We start from the raw sequence: 20,047 nt of genomic DNA, 5'->3' as shown, positions 1-20,047 counted from the left end.
TACAACTGAGCCCGAGTTGACAAAGCTTCTCATTCGCAACGAAGAAGAACTTTACAAAAACAAATCTACATGGCACACAAATCAATATAGAGACAGAATGTCTCAATTGTGTTGTTAGTGTAGAAATGAGAAAACCTGAATTAAGCATGAAAACAAATACCAGCAGGATGGCCTAGTGGTTAAAGGCTACTGCAGTTTCACCATGTGATTCACGGTTCGAATCCCGGTGAAACCTTTGATAACATTACAAAATTGCCTGATGATGATTACGTTGGCGGTTTTCGAAATGGTCCATCGCAATATGCCAGTAAATGTTTCTTTCTTTTCAGGTTCTCTTAGAAAAAACATAATAATTGAAAATCAATTATTATAAGCCGGTGTTAAGCTCATGATTTCTTAAATATAAGTATAAACTGAACACACCATTAAACAAACATACAAAAAATTTTATAGCTTTACAGTATATAAGTAAATTATGTCAACATTCAACTCCAGTAATGATATGGTGCAACAAAATACAAAATTAAAAAGTTCCTGTGGCTGACCAATTAACGAAACCTGGTGCCCAATTATGACGAATTAGTGAACAATTAATTGGCATTCTTTTTTTTGGAAAATTTATGTATACAGGGTGTCTAGACAGGACAATTTTTTTTCCTTGGAAAATTTTAAATGGCCTTAAAAAATTTTCTATGGCTGCCCAATTAGTGGGATCCGCTAACCAATTATGACCAATTAGTGACCAATTATTTGGCATACCTTTCGATTTGAAAATCCACCGATGGGGTGCTAACATCCGATAACAGGGTAACATCCGATAACAAAGAAAATTGTAAAAATTAATTAAAAAATTCCTATGGCTGAACAATTAACGAAACCTGCTGACCAATTATGATCAATTAGTGACCAATTAATTGCCATACTTTTTTTTTTTGAAAATTTATGTATACAGGGTGTCTAGACAGGAAAATTGTTTTTCCCTTGGAGAACTTTATTGGCACACAAAATTTTCTATAGCTGACCAATTAGTGGGACCCGCTGACCAATTATGACCAATTAGTGACCAATTATTTGGCATACTTTTCGATTTGAAAATCCACCGATGGGGTGCTAACATCCGATAACAGGGTAACATCCGATAACAAAGAAAATTGTAAAAATTAATTAAAAAGTTCCTATGGCTGAACAATTAACGAAACCTGCTGACCAATTATGACCAATTAGTGACCAATTAATTGGCATAATTTTTTTGGAAAATTTATGTATACAGGGTGTCTAGACAGGAAAATTGTTTTTCCCTTGGAAAACTTTAAGTGGCCATAAAATATTTTCTATGGCTGACCAATTAGTGGAATCCACTGACCAATTATGACCAATTAGTGACCAATTATTTGGCATACTTTTCGATTTGAAAATCCACCGATGGGGTGCTAACATCCGATAACAAAGAAAATTGTAAAAATTAATTAAAAAGTTCCTGCTGACCAATTATGACCAATTAGTGACCAATTAATTGGCATAATTTTTTGGGAAAATTTCATGGTGGACGGTGTGTGAAAATTTCATGGGAGTTGAACAACAATTTTGGTTGTTACATGTAGTCAAGCATTCAGTTTCTTCACACCTTCTTTCCATCAGATGCTGCTACTAAAACTGTGCACCTAATCATCCGTCAGTCTTAAGGGGAAAGTAAATACAATTGTTAATAAAGCGATCGACCTTTGCGTAAATAATTAAATTTATTTGCATGGGTAACTCAAAACGTAGTCTTAAGTTAAAGTCATTGCCCCTTGGATGCTTTGTCTACGCACTCGAACATCAAGTTGTTTTAAAACCAGATACAAGTGGGAAATTCTGGTTGCCTCTTCCGCCTCCATGCTACATGATTTTGTGTAAGGTCGTCTGTTGAGTGTTAAAATGAATATTCATTATCATAGTCAAGGCAATCCTTAAAAGATTTTTCTTTTTCTATGGAAACCATTTTTTTATTTATTTTTGAACGTCATGTTCGATGTCTAAAAAAGCTGTTTGCCTTATAGCATCTAATGCTTTGTGGTTTTCAGCTTTATCTCATTCGCATTTTTTTAATGCAATTTCTATACCCAGGTATGTGCGGTGGTATCAGATGGTACAGGTTGTGTGCTAACATACAGTATATATAGGAATGTAACAAATGAAGAATTTTGATGTTGAGAAGGCTTCTAGTGCGATTTGAGTAAATTGGAGTAAAGAATTATCAATATTATATTTAAGCTTGAAATAATCATATATATTATTTCTAATTTCTGTCTTTATATACGGGTCCCTTTTTCGCTCTTATTTGGAATTCAAACCTAATTTAAATTTCGGCTGTAAAGATGGAGATTCGTGCTATTAGCCAGCTTTGGGCAATTTTGGTCGTAGTGCTTTTGTTTATCTATATTTTATTAAAATAATTTGTTAAAAATTAACGACTGTGAGCACACAAAGAAATATATTTGTACTATGGCACTGTTGTGAATATTTGCACTGCATTACCGGCAATTGCTACCATACGCCAGATGGCAACTCAAACAGGAAGTTTTAATTGATTGATAGAACAGCTGATTTCTGTTGATATTTGATAAGATACTTTTATATTGGTTGCGCAAAATGCGCACGGGTCCGGCTCGTCTTATATATTATTTCTAATTGCTGTTTTTATGTATAGGTCCCTTTTTCGCTCTTATTGGGAATGTAAATCTATATATAAAGCTTTGGTTGTACAGACGGAGATTCGTGCTATTAGCGAGCTTTGGGCACTATTGGTCTTAGTGCTTTTGTTTATCTATATTTTATTAAAATAATTTGTTAAAAATAAACGACTGTGAGCACACAAAGAAATCTATTTGTACTATGACACTATTGTGAATATTTGATTAGAACTAACACTGCATTACCGGCAGTTGCTATATTTCGCAAGATGGCAGCGCAAGCGTGTGTAAGTTTTTATTGAACAGCTAATTTCTGTTGATATTTGATATGAGACTTTTATATTTGTTGCGCAGGATGTGCACGGGTCCGGCTCGTGTATGATATATAATAAAAAGAAGACACAAAAATTTTAAGACTTCCTTTATATAGATCGACCAGAAAAAAAGAAAAATTTATTTTTAACAAAGACATAGGCGCATACTAGTCAAAATAAAATACGTTTTAAATTTAGTTGTCGTTTTTTTGACAGAAAGCTAATAGAAAATTATGTCAAAAAGCTGTCACAAAATTGGGCGGATAGGCTGACGGATGGGCATATGAATGAATGGGCAATGATAACTTTCGGTTGACTTAAATTGGCTATTGAAAAAAATCGCGAGACGCAAACATCGATCAAGTCGATAGTGGCTATCGAAAAAATTGCCAGAGGCTAGCTATTTTTTGTCATATCGGTTCTGTCCAAAATGGCTCTCTGAATCCGCCCCTGAAACCCGGAAATATATTGAGGACAATTATAAAAGAGCTTTTCGTTTGAAAAACAATAGCAAAATATTTTGCCAAACAAGCGCTAATTAAATTTCGCTTGAATATATGTATGTACATATTTATCTTGAATTTTTTATTTTGCTAGAACAATAGCTGTTTGTTCAGCAGGCAATTTTACCCGAAATTTCCTCAAGCTATAATAAGTATCTAACATACATACATATACAATTTTTGTGACGGAGTTTTTGGTTGAACTGCTTAGAAACAGCTCGACCGATTCTCAGGAAATTTTGTGAGCATATTGAATGGATCTGGAAATCGGATTTTATCTATTTTTCAAAATGGTAAAGAACCACTTACCACTTACCAAACATTTTTGTTTTTAGTTTTTTATGGAACAGCTTTCAAAACAAATCTAGGGACCTAGAAAGATATAGAGTTGGACAAAGATAGAGGGATATGGATAGATGGAGCAAGGGAGGGAGGCAGAGAGAAAAGAAGAGATGAAAAATACGGATATGGAGAAAGAGACACATAGAGAGGAGTGAATAAAACGATATGGAAATGGGGAAGAGAGTAGGGGGGAGAGGTAGATACTTCTTCAAAGTTATGCAGCTATTGCAAAATAAAACAAATAAGGACGGGACTGTCTTCGGCTGTGCAAAAAGGGGCAAAAAAATAGTTTATATGGGGTATATAATATATGTACCACCGATCTCTATGATTTTTTCAGACAACAATATATGCTATATACGTAAGCATTTGGTGAAATTTGAAGCTACTAGCTATTAAAATGGGGAAGAAATTGCGCAAAGTTTCTTATCTGAACAATCGGTTGTATGAGATATATACTATGTATACAAACGATCTCAATGATTTTTTCAGACATCAATATATGCTATACACGTAAGCATTTGGTGAAATTTGAAGCTTCTAGCTGTTAAAATGGGGAAGAAACTGCGCAAAGTTTCTTATCTGAACAATCGGTTGTATGAGATATATACTATATATACCACGGATCTCAATAATTTTTTCAGACATCAATATGTGCTATACACGTAAGCATTTGGTGAAATTTGAAGCTTCTAGCTGTTAAAATGGGGCCGAAATCGCAAAAAAAAAATATATATATACTATATATACCATCATATATATATTATCTATATCACCGATCTCTATGATTTTTTCAGACATCAATATATGCTATATACGTAAGCAATCGGTGAAATTTGAAGCTTATAGCTGTTAAAATGGGGTAGAAATTGCGCAAAGTTTCTTATCTGAACAATCGGTTGTACGAGATATATACTATATATACAACCGATCTCGATGATTTTTTCAGACAACTATATATGTCATATACGTAAGCATTCGGTGAAATTTGAAGCTTCTAGCTGTTAAAATGGGGCTAAAATTCCGAAAATATATATATATACTATATATACCACCATATATATATTATATATACCACCGATCTGTATGATTTTTTCAGACAACAATATATGCTATATACGTAAGCATTCGTTGAAATTTGAAGCCTCTAGCTCTTAAATAGGGCAGCAATTACGAAAAGTTTCTTATCTGAAAAATCGGTTGTGTGGGTTATACTATATATACGACCGATCTCATAAATTTTTTCAGACAACAATATGTGCAATATATGAAATTATATGGTGAAGTTTTAAGCTTCAAACTGTTAAATTGAGTAAGATATTACAAAAATCCTCTGTTTCTGAAAAATCGGTTGTATGGAGGATATATGCTATAGTGGTCCGATCCGGCGGGTTCCGACAAATGTCTAATCGGACACCCAAATACACCCGCTCACCAAATTTTATCAAGATATCTCAAAAATTGAGGGACTAGTTTGCATACAAACAGACAGACGGACAGACGGACATGGCTAAATCAACTCAGCTCTACAACCTGATTATTTCGGTATACTTAATGGTGGGTCTATCTATTTTCCTTTAAGGACTTACAATTTTGGGTTTCGTGACGAAATTTATATACAATTTCATTTTCATGAAAGCTATAAAAATAGGTAGGTACTTTGTGTGAGGATGCAAATTTTCAGGTTTTTTGTGGTCTGCGTGTAAAAACTATTACTACGAATCACGTATTTCAACAATATATGACGTAAACGTAACTATTTGATGAAATTTTATGAATTTTGAAGCTTCTAGCCGTAAAAAAGGGGCAAAAAAAAAACAGTTTATATGGGGTATATAATATATGTACCACCGATCTCTATGATTTTTTCAGACAACAATACATACTATACACGTAAGCATTTGGTGAAATTTGAAGCTTCTAGCTGTTAAAATGGGGCCGAAATCGCAAAAAAAATATATATATACTATATATACCATCATATATATATTATATATATCACCGATCTCTATGATTTTTGACACAACAATATATACTATATACGTAAGCAATCGGTGAAATTTGAAGCTTCTAGCTGTTAAAATGGGGAAGAAATTGCGCAAAGTTTCTTATCTGAACAATCGGTTGTATAAGATATATACTATATATACCACCGATCTCAATGATTTTTTCAGACAACGATATATGCTATATACGGAAGCATTTGGTGAAATTTGAAGCTTCTAGCTGTTAAAATGGGGAAGAAACTGCGCAAAGTTTCTTATCTGAACAATCGGTTGTATGAGATATATACTATATATACCACGGATCTCAATAATTTTTTCAGACATCAATATGTGCTATACACGTAAGCATTTGGTGAAATTTGAAGCTCCTAGCTGTTAAAGTGGGGCCGAAATCGCAAAAAAAATATATATATACTATATATACCATCATATATATATTATATATATCACCGATCTCTATGATTTTTGACACAACAATATATACTATATACGTCAGCAATCGGTGAAATTTGAAGCTTCTAGCTGTTAAAATGGGGTAGAAATTGCGCAAAGTTTCTTATCTGAACAATCGGTTGTATAAGATATATACTATATATACCACCGATCTCAATGATTTCTTCAGACAACAATATATACTATATACGGAAGCATTTGGTGAAATTTGAAGCTTCTAGCTGTTAAAATGGGGAAGAAACTGCGCAAAGTTTCTTATCTGAACAATCGGTTGTATGAGATATATACTATATATACCACGGATCTCAATAATTTTTTCAGACATCAATATGTGCTATACACGTAAGCATTTGGTGAAATTTGAAGCTCCTAGCTGTTAAAGTGGGGCCGAAATCGCAAAAAAAATATATATATACTATATATACCATCATATATATATTATATATATCACCGATCTCTATGATTTTTGACACAACAATATATACTATATACGTCAGCAATCGGTGAAATTTGAAGATTATATCTGTTAAAATGGGGTAGAAATTGCGCAAAGTTTCTTATCTGAACAATCGGTTGTATGAGATATATACTATATATACCACCGATCTCAATGATTTTTTCAGACAACAATATGTGCTATACACGTAAGCATTTGGTGAAATTTGAAGCTTCTAGCTATTAAAATGGGGAAGAAATTGCGCAAAGTTTCTTATCTGAACAATCGGTTGTATGAGATATATACTATGTATACAAACGATCTCAATGATTTTTTCAGACATCAATGTGTGCTATACACGTAAGCATTTGGTGAAATTTGAAGCTTCTAGCTGTTAAAGTGGGGCCGAAATCGCAAAAAAAAATATATATATACTATATATACCATCATATATATATTATATATATCACCGATCTCTATGATTTTTGACACAACAATATATACTATATACGTAAGCAATCGGTGAAATTTGAAGCTTATAGCTGTTAAAATGGGGTAGAAATTGCGCAAAGTTTCTTATCTGAACAATCGGTTGTATGAGATATATACTATGTATACAAACGATCTCAATGATTTTTTCAGACATCAATGTGTGCTATACACGTAAGCATTTGGTGAAATTTGAAGCTTCTAGCTGTTAAAGTGGGGCCGAAATCGCAAAAAAAATATATATATACTATATATACCATCATATATATATTATATATATCACCGATCTCTATGATTTTTGACACAACAATATATACTATATACGTCAGCAATCGGTGAAATTTGAAGCTTATATCTGTTAAAATGGGGTAGAAATTGCGCAAAGTTTCTTATCTGAACAATCGGTTGTATGAGATATATACTATGTATACAAACGATCTCAATGATTTTTTCAGACATCAATGTGTGCTATACACGTAAGCATTTGGTGAAATTTGAAGCTTCTAGCTGTTAAAGTGGGGCCGAAATCGCAAAAAAAAATATATATATACTATATATACCATCATATATATATTATATATATCACCGATCTCTATGATTTTTGACACAACAATATATACTATATACGTAAGCAATCGGTGAAATTTGAAGCTTATAGCTGTTAAAATGGGGTAGAAATTGCGCAAAGTTTCTTATCTGAACAATCGGTTGTATGAGATATATACTATGTATACAAACGATCTCAATGATTTTTTCAGACATCAATGTGTGCTATACACGTAAGCATTTGGTGAAATTTGAAGCTTCTAGCTGTTAAAGTGGGGCCGAAATCGCAAAAAAAATATATATATACTATATATACCATCATATATATATTATATATATCACCGATCTCTATGATTTTTGACACAACAATATATACTATATACGTCAGCAATCGGTGAAATTTGAAGCTTATATCTGTTAAAATGGGGTAGAAATTGCGCAAAGTTTCTTATCTGAACAATCGGTTGTATGAGATATATACTATATATACCACCGATCTCAATGATTTTTTCAGACAACAATATGTGCTATACACGTAAGCATTTGGTGAAATTTGAAGCTTCTAGCTATTAAAATGGGGAAGAAATTGCGCAAAGTTTCTTATCTGAACAATCGGTTGTATGAGATATATACTATGTATACAAACGATCTCAATGATTTTTTCAGACATCAATATATGCTATACACGTAAGCATTTGGTGAAATTTGAAGCTTCTAGCTGTTAAAATGGGGAAGAAACTGCGCAAAGTTTCTTATCTGAACAATCGGTTGTATGAGATATATACTATATATACCACGGATCTCAATAATTTTTTCAGACATCAATATGTGCTATACACGTAAGCATTTGGTGAAATTTGAAGCTTCTAGCTGTTAAAATGGGGCCGAAATCGCAAAAAAAATATATATATACTATATATACCATCATATATATATTATATATATCACCGATCTCTATGATTTTTTCAGACAACAATATATGCCATATACGTAAGCATTCGGTGAAATTTGAAGCTTCTAGCTGTTAAAATGGGGCTAAACTTGCGAAAATATATATATATATACTATATATATATACTATATATATATACTATATATACCACCATATATATACTATATATACCACCGATCTGTATGATTTTTTCAGACAACAATATATGCTATATACGTAAGCATTCTTTGAAATTTGAAGCCTCTAGCTCTTAAAATAGGGCAGCAATTACGAAAAGTTTCTTATCTGAACAATCGGTTGTGGGGGATATATACTATATATACTACCGATTTCATCAATTTTTCAGCCAACAAAATGTGCAATATACGAAATTATATGGTGAAGTTTGAAGCTTCAATCTGTTAAATTGAGTAAGATATTACAAAAATCCTCTTTTTCTGAAAAATCGGTTGTATGGAGGATATATGCTATAGTGGTCCGATCCGGCCGGTTCCGACAAATGTCTAATCGGACACCCAAATACACTCGCTCACCAAATTTTATCAAGATATCTCAAAAATTGAGGGACTAGTTTGCATACAAACAGACAGACGGACAGACGGACATGGCTAAATCAACTCAGATCTTCAACCTGATTATTTCGATATACTTAATGGTGGGTCTATTTAGTTTCCTTTAAGGACTTACAATATTGGGTTTCGTGACGAAATTAATATACCATTTCATTTTCATGAAAGGTATAAAAATATGAGGATGACCTATAGGGGGATAGGCTGACGGATGGACCTATGAATGAACTGGCAATGATAACTTTCGGTTGACCTACATAAATTGGCTATTGAAAAATAAAAAATTGCTAGACGCTAACACCGATCAAGTCGGTATTGGCTATCGAAAAAATTGGCAGACGCTAGCTTTTTTTGTCATATCGGTCCTCTCCAAAATGGCTCTCTGAATTCGCCCCTGAAACCCGGAAATATATTGAGGACAATTATAATAAAATTTTCGTTTGAAAAACAATAGCCAAATATTTTGCCAAACAAGCGCTAATTAAATTTCGCTGGAATAACAAATTATCTTGAATTTGTTATTTTGGTAAAGCAAAAGTCAGTTTTAACAGGCAATTCTAACCAACATTTTCTCAAGCTATACGATAGCCCTAACCAGGGTTTTCTTGCTTTACTTTCTACTTACCAATCTTTTGACTTTTACGAATTCCGAATTCCGGAATGTTAACGGCCGAAAAACGCGCAAGAGGATAGACCAGATGTGGTATCATTACAGCACAAAAACAGTCTTATTTGCGCTGGTGCAGTAGTCAGTGCGAATGGAGTGGTTACAGCTGCGATTTGCGTTGGAAAATTTAAAGGGTTACCAATCCCCGTTGTAGCTAATGTAAACAGATATTGGGATGCTGGACAACATCGAATGTAGAATGTGTAAAAATATGGATATAGCTGTGCTTGAGTGTTAATAGGTTTTAAAAGCAAAGTGGTATTGTTTTTATCGTAAGACCCAGGGCAAAGGGTTCACACACTTGAAGCACAGCTATATCCATATTTTTACACGCTCTACATTTCGATGTTGTCCAGCATCCCAATATCTGTTTACACCAACTACAACGGGGATTGGTAACCCTTTAAATTTTCCCACTCAAATCGCAGATGTAACCACTCCGTTCGCAGTGACTGATGCACCAGCGCAAATAAGACTGTTTTTATGCTGTAATGATAGCACATCTGGTCTATCCTCTTGCGCGTTTTTCGGCCGTTAACAATACGGAATTTGGTTGGAATTGCAGTTGGTATCTTTATCTACCGGTTGGTAAGTAGAAAGTAAAGCAAGAACACTTGGTTAGGGCTATTTATATATTTTATAGCTTGAGAAAATTTCGGGTAAAATTGCCTGCTGAACAAACAGCTATAGTTTTACCAAACTAACAAATTGAAGATAATTATGTATATTCAGCGAAATTTAATTAGCGCTTGTTTGGCAAATTATTTTGCTATTGTTTTTAAAACGAAAATTTTATTATAATTGGCTTCAATATACTATTTCCGGGTTGCAGGGGCGTATTCAGAGAGCCATTTTGAAGAGGACCGATAAGACAAACAAGTAAGGAAGGCTAAGTTCGGGTGTAATCAAACATTACATACTCAGCTGAGAGCTTTGGAGACAAAATAAGGGAAAATCACCATGCCGGAAAGTGAACCTAGGGTAACCCTGGAATGTGTTTGTATGACATGGGTATCAAATGGAAGGTAAAGAAGAGTATTTTAGAAGGGAGTGGGACATAGTTCTATAGGTGGACGCCTTTTCGAGATATCGCCATAAAGGTGGACCAGGGGTGACTCTATAATGTGTTTGTACGATATGGGTGTCAAATTAAAGGTGTTAATGAGTATTTTAAAAGGGAGTGGGCCTTAGTTCTATAGGTGGATACCTTTTCGAGATATCGCTATAAAGGTGGACCAGGGGTGACTCTATAATGTGTTTGTACGATATGGGTGTCAAATTAAAGGTATTAATGAGGGTTTTAAAAGGGAGTGGCCTCTAGATATATATATAGCATTTTCAGGTCAAATGAAACTTTTTTCATTTTAAATGAAACTTTTTTCAAGTCAAATGAAACCTTTTTCATTTCAACTGAACCTTTTTTCATTTTAAATGAAACTTTTTACATTTCAAATGGAACTTTTTTCAAGTCAAATGAAGCCATACTACTAAGGTAATTGTCAAGATATATTTATATCGTACTTTATAACGCTATTTATCAAATTTTTCTTTAACACAACTATTTCTAATTAGCCACATTAAAGGCAAAATTTTTGCTTAAATTTTCTTTGTGAATTTAAGCTGTAGTTAAGGTCGGCTTAGTTTAACCTTGCCTTTTGATCGTTTCAATTTTTTAATAGATAAAGTAGCAGAGTTATACGCTAGGCAACTTATATACTACAGTTTAACCACCTATAATTTTTACTTGTATCTACTAGATATGTACGCCGCCGATAAACGCCGCCGCCGCCGCCGATTTTCGTCGTTTTTCGCACGCCGCCGCCGATTGTCGAAAATATCGGCGCGGCGGCGGCGTTCGGCGCGTTACTATGTTTTCTACTCGTTTAAGACTGTCACCATTTATTGTGCGTGTCGAAAATTGGTCCGATATGGTCGAAAGGGGTATCAACGGATGCGCATCACTGGTAGTTATAAGAATCCAATTGCGAAATTTAACTCTTTCCACTCATTCAAAAGTTATTTAAAAAACAGTCGTTTTCGATGTCAGCTTAACACGGATTTGCATCACCAAATTCACCAAGTTATTAAAACATAGCACTAAAAGAAACGTTATATAAAAAATTTAAATGCTCACTTTGCATAAATTTTTCACAAAATTAGTAAAGAACAACGCTTGGGAGCAGTGGTCGACCCAACAGAAGTGGAGATCGAGCGCTTGGAATGGGCCCATGAAGCGGTAGAAGTAGGTCGAAGGCAGTTCAAAAGGTTTGCTGCGAGAAACCCTCGGTTCTGCAACCGGAGGAGGAAGAAGCGTCGAATGGCAGAATGAAGAGGCACCGTTCGGCAGAAGGCGACAAGCCTGCTTTCAAGAGGAAGAAAGGACCCAGTCCTAGAGCCGCGAGGCAGGGCAGTCGCATAGACAAGACAAGTAGGCCCAAAGCTGTAAGACAGATGGGTTCCAATAGCGAGGTAGCAACTACCTCGAAAGCTGCCAGTCAGAGGGAAGTTCCAACTACGGAAGTAGGAGATAAGCCAAAGGGAGATAACGCTAAGACTCCGGCTTTCTCGGAGGCGCTAAAGGGAGTTAACGCGAAGACTCCGGTGTTCTCGGAGGTTCCAAAGGGAGATAACACTAAGACTCCTGCTTTTCCCGAGAAGATGAGTGATGTGGCAAAGCAGTCACTGACTGTGGCGCTGGTTGATCGTAGCAGTCCGTTCGGACAAATGACTACTGAAAGGTGGAGATCTGTGGAAAGGGAGCTTATTAGCTTAATGCTGAAGATGATGCGGGAACAACCAAGTAAGCCCCTTCCAACCTTTGATTCGGGGGGATGGTATAATGGTGTGAAGATGATAGCGTGCGACAACATCGCGAGCTTGCGGTGGCTGGAGGAAGTCGTTCCAAACCTCCAAAGGCAAGGCACGAACGCGCGGTTTGAAGTGGTGGATAAAGCGCAAATCCCCACGGTACCAAAAGTTAAGGTATGGATACCATGCGTGATGAAGTCGGAGGATACACTGCGACTTCTGCAGAATCAGAATCCGAGCATACTGACACAGGATTGGAAGGTACTTACTGTATCTCGGCCTACCGAGGATGGTCAGTTCTACATCTTCCAAATAAACAAGCAGGCGGAGGATATTTTGTACACGCAGCTTGGCAAAATGTCCTTTGGCACTGGCAAAATTTACATGCGACTCAGGAAAAGAAGTCCCGAGGATAAAAATCCTAACACGCTGGAAGTGGGCGAAGTCGAAAAGGACCTCAGAAGCCTAAGGGAAAAAAGACAGGTGGAGGTCCCCGACGTCACCACGAACGTGCTAGAAGAGGACCAACCGCTAAATGGTGCTGTGACTCGCACAGAGGAACACACGGCACAACATTCACGAGGGGCTGAAGGGGGCCTCGAATACTCTAAACCAAAAGGGCAAGAGGAGGGCGACGACGTCAAGACGAAGGTGCTGGAGGGGGACAAACAGCCCAATGGTGCTGCGAGTCCTACAGATAAACCTCCAACACAGTAAAGTGGCGTCGAGCGAACTCCTCCTAACCCTTGAGGAGGGTTCGTTTGACGTGACGCTGATCCAGGAGCCGTGGCTCTCATCGGGAGGAAAGGTTTCTGGACTTAGCGCGCGCGGATTCGGCGTTTACTACGCACAAACGGAAGGACGGGTGCGAGCTGTAGTAATGGTAAGGAAACAGCTGCATTCATATATGCTGCCTAATTACACCACCGAGGATCTCGTAGCGGTGGCCGTTGAGCAAAAGAATAAGCAGGCATTTATCCTGGCATCCTGCTACATGGCCCATGCTGCGGAGGTTCCACCGATGGAGTGCAAAAGGCTAGTACAGGAGGAAGGGCGCAAAGGGCGGTTGGTCATAGGCGCAGATGCAAATGCGCACCACAATGCGTGGGGAGGAGCAGATACGAACGAGAGAGGCGAATCTCTATTTTGTTACATCCTGCAAACCAATTTGCAGATAGCCAACAGGGGAAATGTTCCTACATACATTGGTCCAACATCCAGCAATGTTCTGGATATTACATTGATCTCCGAGCGTGATATATCAAGGTATGATTGGATGGTTCTCGATAGACCATCCTTCTCCGACCATGCGTATATAAGCTTCAGCATCCCACTAAAGAGGGTAGAGAAGGGAGGAACCTTTAGAAACCCTAGGGCAACGAATTGGACTAAATTCCAGAAACATGTAGAAACGAAACTGGGACAACCCAAAGAGGTTGCTAATGTAGAGGAACTGGAGGAGTCGAATGAATTCCTAACAAGGACGCTTATGACTGCGTATAACAAAGCTTGCCCTCTAAGAAGATTCAGAGGAAAAGCAAAGCCGCCATGGTGGAGCAATGAGCTGAGTCTTCTAAGAAGACAGGTAAAAGAAATGTTTAAACTCGCAAAGACCGCGGAAAGCGAAGCGTGTCGGGACGAGTACAGGGATCTACTGAGGATCTACAAGCGTGAAATTACCAGGGCGAAGAGAAACTCATGGAAAAGTTTCTGTACGGACATAGAGTGCTCCAGTGAAACAGCACGGTTGAAAAAAGTCCTAGCAAAGGGAAACATAGTCCAGGGACTAATAAAGAAAGAGAACGGGGAATGGTCACGTGATAGTGAGGAATCCCTTGAGGGGCTTCTCGATACACATTTCCCATCGGGAGACGGTTTAGAAGAACCAGCAGACATCACTCACACTTCGATCACGGAGCTAGTGGTGCCGGGCTTGGTGACCGATACCAAGATCGAGTGGGCAGTGAAGACGTTTTCTAAGTTTAAATCGCCGGGCCCAGATGGTATATTCCCGGCCATGCTACAAGTCTCAAGTAGGGCGGTCGTGGAATGGCTTAAAATAATATTCGATGGGTGCATAAGACTGAATCATGTACCGCACTCTTGGAGAACTGCTCGTGTAGCTTTTCTACCAAAGGCGGGGAAGATCGGTCACGTGTATCCCAAAGACTATAGACCCATTAGCTTAACATCATTTCTGCTCAAAACCTTTGAGAGGCTGATAGATGTGTACATAAAGTCCAACGTGGATGAAAAGCTGCTCTCCACAACACAGCATGCGTACACCAAAGGCAAGTCGGTAGACACCGCATTACATAGGGTGGTAATAAATATAGAGAAATCCCTGGAATATAAGGAGTATGCTCTAGGAGTCTTCTTGGACATTGCCGGGGCTTTCAATAATGTTACAAAATGGGCGATTATGGATGGTCTTAATTACATTAAAGTACATCCTGCCTTAATCAGATGGATCGGCTGCATGTTAAATTGCAGAAAGATTACATCACAATGGGGATTGTACGAGGCCACGAAATCAGTGGACAGGGGCACGCCGCAGGGAGGGGTGCTATCACCTCTGCTGTGGGCACTGGTCATCAACCAACTGCTCAGGCAATTCGATGAGGGACCCGTAAAACTTACGGCTTACGCAGATGACGTTGCAATTGTCATAAGTGGAAAATGCCTTCCAACGATTAGTTCTTTGATGGATCGGGCGCTTCGGGATATTCATACCTGGGCATCAAATGTCGGGCTGAAAGTCAATGCGGAGAAGACGGATATGGTCTTGTTTACAAAGAGGTACAAGGTCCCAAATTGGACCAGGCCTAAGTTAGGAGCGGTGACCTTACAGGAGAAACCTTGCACAAAATATCTAGGAATCATCCTAGACAGTAAGCTGTCATGGAAGCTCAACGTGGAGGAGAGGGTAAAGAAGGCCTCAACGGCACTCTATGTATGTAAAAGAATGCTGGGGTGTACGTGGGGCCTATCGCCCTCTCTTTCTCATTGGGTTTTTACAGCGATTGTAAGCCCTATTCTATACTATGGAGTTCTTGTTTGGTGGAAAGCCACAGAAAAAACAACATACCTCAAAAAATTAGAGGGGGTATGCAGACTATCGATGCTTTGCATTACGGGAGCCCTGAAAACAACCCCGACGGCTGCACTGTATGCCATTCTGCACATTCCACCTGTAGACCTGGTAGCAAAGAACAAAGCGTTAACGACCGCAACCAGGCTCGATGCTTCGGGGCAGCTTGAGCGCCGACCATATGGCCATAGTAGTATAGCGTCCTCAGTCACAAGACGAACAGACTACATGATTCCCTACCTGCACTTTGAGGGAGATCTTAAGGCCACAATAGAGGTGGACGGTTGGCGCAAGGGTGCGCAAATGGCGGACGAGGCGATACATGTGTACACCGATGGTTCCAAAATAGTGGAAGGAGTAGGGTCTGCGGCATACTGCGCTGATCCGGAATTAAGCAGATCCTACAGGCTGCCGGATTACTGTAGCGTTTTCCAAGCGGAAATATTAGCCGTAACCAAAGCAGTAGAAACCCTGGAAGAGAATAGCTTAAGCTGCAACCGTGTTAACTTTTATATTGACAGTCAAGCAGCAATTAAGGCAATAATCTCGCATAGCACAGCATCTAAATGCGTGTTAGAGTGTAAGCAGTCTCTGGAGAGAATCGGGACAGGGAGAAGCATACATCTATATTGGGTCCCAGGGCATATGGGAATAGATGGGAATGAAAAAGCGGACGAATTAGCTAAAAAGGGCGCATCCCTTGAAGCTTGCTCCGTAGACGTCCCAATTAGATTGGGCGAGATTAAGCGAAGGCGAGAGGTGCCCATGATCGACCAAGCGGAAAAGGCGTGGGTTCAAGCGCGGGGCTGTAAAGTGTTGAAGATTATGTGTAGGTCTTACAACCTTAGACTAACACAGTTGCTTCTATCATTAAAAAGAGAGGACTGTAGACTCATGACGGGTATTCTGACTGGACACTGCCTTCTGGCGTCACATGCCTTTAAATTAGGCTTGGTCAGTGATAGCAGGTGTAGGAAGTGCGGGTTGGAGGAGGAAACGATCGAGCACGTTCTGTGCTCGTGCCCTGCACTTGCCAGGCTAAGACTCCAGCTATTAGGAGTGATACAGCTGTCAGATCTAGAAGCAGCAAGTGACTTAAGTCCTAGGAAGCTTCTAGTATTTGCCAAGAGGACGGAGTTATTTTATAACATAGGTCCTGGTTTTTGATAGGGTTTTTCAGTTTGGTCGAAAAAACAAACTTCTGGTAACACTACGGACTCAATCAGTCTATGTGAGGTCCTCATGGACCGGCCAGTTCAACCTACCAACCTACCTAGTAAAGAACAATGAGTTCAAATAAAATGACCCAAGTCGAACATATTTTCAAATTGTCCTCAAGTTTTTAAAAAAACAAGTTGGCCGAAAAAGGTGCAGATTTAAAAAAAATCTATACTCCGATTGGATGAAAGAATAAGCGAAATCAAGGATGCAAAATTTTTGGATGTTTCCAGGGGTTTAAATACCCCTTTGAAATGATTCTCAGCCCATACTCAAGTTGATGATATATGCACGTATGAGAAGGGTTTGAAAAATTAGTTTGCACATATACATATTAACCAGGTGAGGCTTTGTCCTCAGGAACACTCAATATGGTGAAGCAAAAGCTTTCCCAAGACAGTCGAACAAATGACCGGGTGTTCTACTACCCTAACGTAGTGGACAGTCGAACTAGGCTGAAAACTGAAGCTACGTGGTTATTTACAATGAATTCTTGTATAAAAAGGCACGAAAACAACAATTTGGGCTGAGTCTAACATTAACATCTTTCAACTTAAAATCGGTCGACTTTCATTCTTAAATATCGTTTTGATTTAACAAATTTTGGTCCACATTTAAAAAAAATTATCCAGGGTCTTTGTAAAATTTATTATGTAGGATTATACTATTTTCACCTATAAGTTACGCAATAATATCCACTTGGACTGCTTATGATTTCGAGGGCGACATCCTTGGCCGAATGTTTTAGGGTGTTTCTCTGGTAGTGCTCGGTAGCATAAATAAATAAATGTAAGGTGCGATAACCTCCGAGAGATTTTAGGCCAATTTGCGTCGTGCTCCTTTTAATTTTTCTTACAAATTGTTTTATGCCGACTCCGAACGGCATCTGATTTCCCCGGCTCATGAACCCACGATCTTCGGTGTGGTAGGAGGAGCACGCTACCATCAGACCACCTCGGCAGTATAGCGGGACAAAAAATCAGTTAGAAAGACTTCGGTGTTACACCTAGGGCTTCTAGGAAAGTGACGTCGACGAAGGTATGAGTTCGAAGTCATAGTCCTATAACTTCCGTGCTGGCATGTGGTGTGAGGGCCAGAAGGCGTGGTAGTGACTGGTGGTAGACAGGATTACTACTGTTCGCACATCGGGAGTTATAGCTCTCAAAACAGCCGAAAAAACCAGATGCGCACTTTGCCGCGATCAACAATAGGCCAGCGTTGGTGTTAATCGTTAAAACTACGAAAGCCATGAGTATTAAAAGGCCTTTAAGAGCAACCGTAAGCCACCTTTGTGCGTGACCAGCAAGGGGCCACAAATAATTTAAAGAAATCGTGTCTACATCGAGTATTAGGAGTTAGACCAGAACATCTCCTTCGGTGAAACTACGCTTTGTACGAGACATACAGACAAAAGTGTGATCATTTTAAGTACTCAAATTTTTTTCGGCCTACGCAGCAGTACCATTCCCTTAGATCAGATTAGGTTCGAAGCCTCCCTGAAGTAAGTGGAGGCAGGACAGTCCCTCCGCAAGGAGCTGAATGGTCTACGAGACTTCGAGGCAAACCCCGGGACCTTTCCGAAATAGCCAAAACGTTGATTTCCTTAAATACATACAAACAAAACCTTTCCTAAATATTATTTTTTAAGTAGAAAATCAAGCTTTATAAAGTAAGAACACCGACGTAAGCCGGTGCACCGTCCACGCCGCCGCCGCCGGTATATAATAGTGCCTACGCCGCCGCCGCCGATATAGTTATCGGCGTAAACCTCTAGTATCTACTCCTCTTATATATAAAGCACTATCTTCTTCTGCATATACTTCGTTAATAACGTAGGAATAAAGCAACGTAGAGAACAAAAGAAGGAACCAAAGAGCATGTTGTGAGCGTATTTCCTATTCAGTGTCTGACACCTGCTAACACATCGGTTGAATCCTCTGTATTATGCTTTTCTCTTTGACCAACGCCTTACCAAAAAACATAGAACGATAGCAAGGTATTGAGAGAAACATTACTTTTACCAAGTATATAGTAGAGCATGTGGACTGTGGAGAGATCTTTTTTAACTATGCTGGAAAACATAACCGTAAAAAGTGATCTCTTCTACTCTATGGCGTAGTTACAGTGCACTTCATTCATTTAGGCTTTTGAAAACATATATATTTGTTTTTATTCCATTATTTTTCATTGTATATTGTATTTAATGTAATATTTAGAATATATATATTAGAATGGGTTGATTTATTAACCTTTATCGCGCCATCGATTTTTCGATAGGATTTGGGGTCAGGAAAAAAAGTTTCACTACGCATACGCAAAAAAATAATTTTCGAGCCTGCGAAATTTCATTTTTTTTTTTTACTTTTTATACCTTTCATGAAAATGAAATGGTATATTAAGTTCGTCACGAAACCGAAAATTGTAAGTCCTTAAAGGAAAATAGATAGACCCACCATTAAGTATACCGAAATAATCAGGTTGAAGAGCTGAGTTGTTTTAGCCATGTCCGTCTGTCCGTCTGTCCGTCTGTCCGTCTGTCCGTCTGTCCGTCTGTCTGTTTGTATGCAAACTAGTCCCTCAATTTTTGAGATATCTTGATAAAATTTGGTGAGCAGGTGTATTTGGGTGTCCGATTAGACATTTGTCGGAACCGACCGGATCGGACCACTATAGCATATATCCTCCATACGACCGATTTTTCAGAAAAAGAGGATTTTTGTAATATCTTACCCAATTTAACAGATTGAAGCTTCAAACTTCACCATATACTTTCGTATATTGAACATATTGTTGCCTGAAAAAATTTATGAGATCGGTCGTATATATAGTATATATCCCCCACAACCGATTGTTCAGATAAGGAACTTTTCGTAATTACTGCCCTATTTTAAGAGCTAGAGGCTTCAAATTTCAGCGAATGCTTACGTATATAGCATATATTGTTGTCTGAAAAAATCATAAAGATCGGTGATATATATAGT

This window comes from Eurosta solidaginis, chromosome 3 (genome assembly GCF_040869045.1).
Source record: "Eurosta solidaginis isolate ZX-2024a chromosome 3, ASM4086904v1, whole genome shotgun sequence".
NCBI lineage: Eukaryota > Metazoa > Arthropoda > Insecta > Diptera > Tephritidae > Eurosta > Eurosta solidaginis.
Note: the sequence above shows the minus strand (reverse complement) of the source record.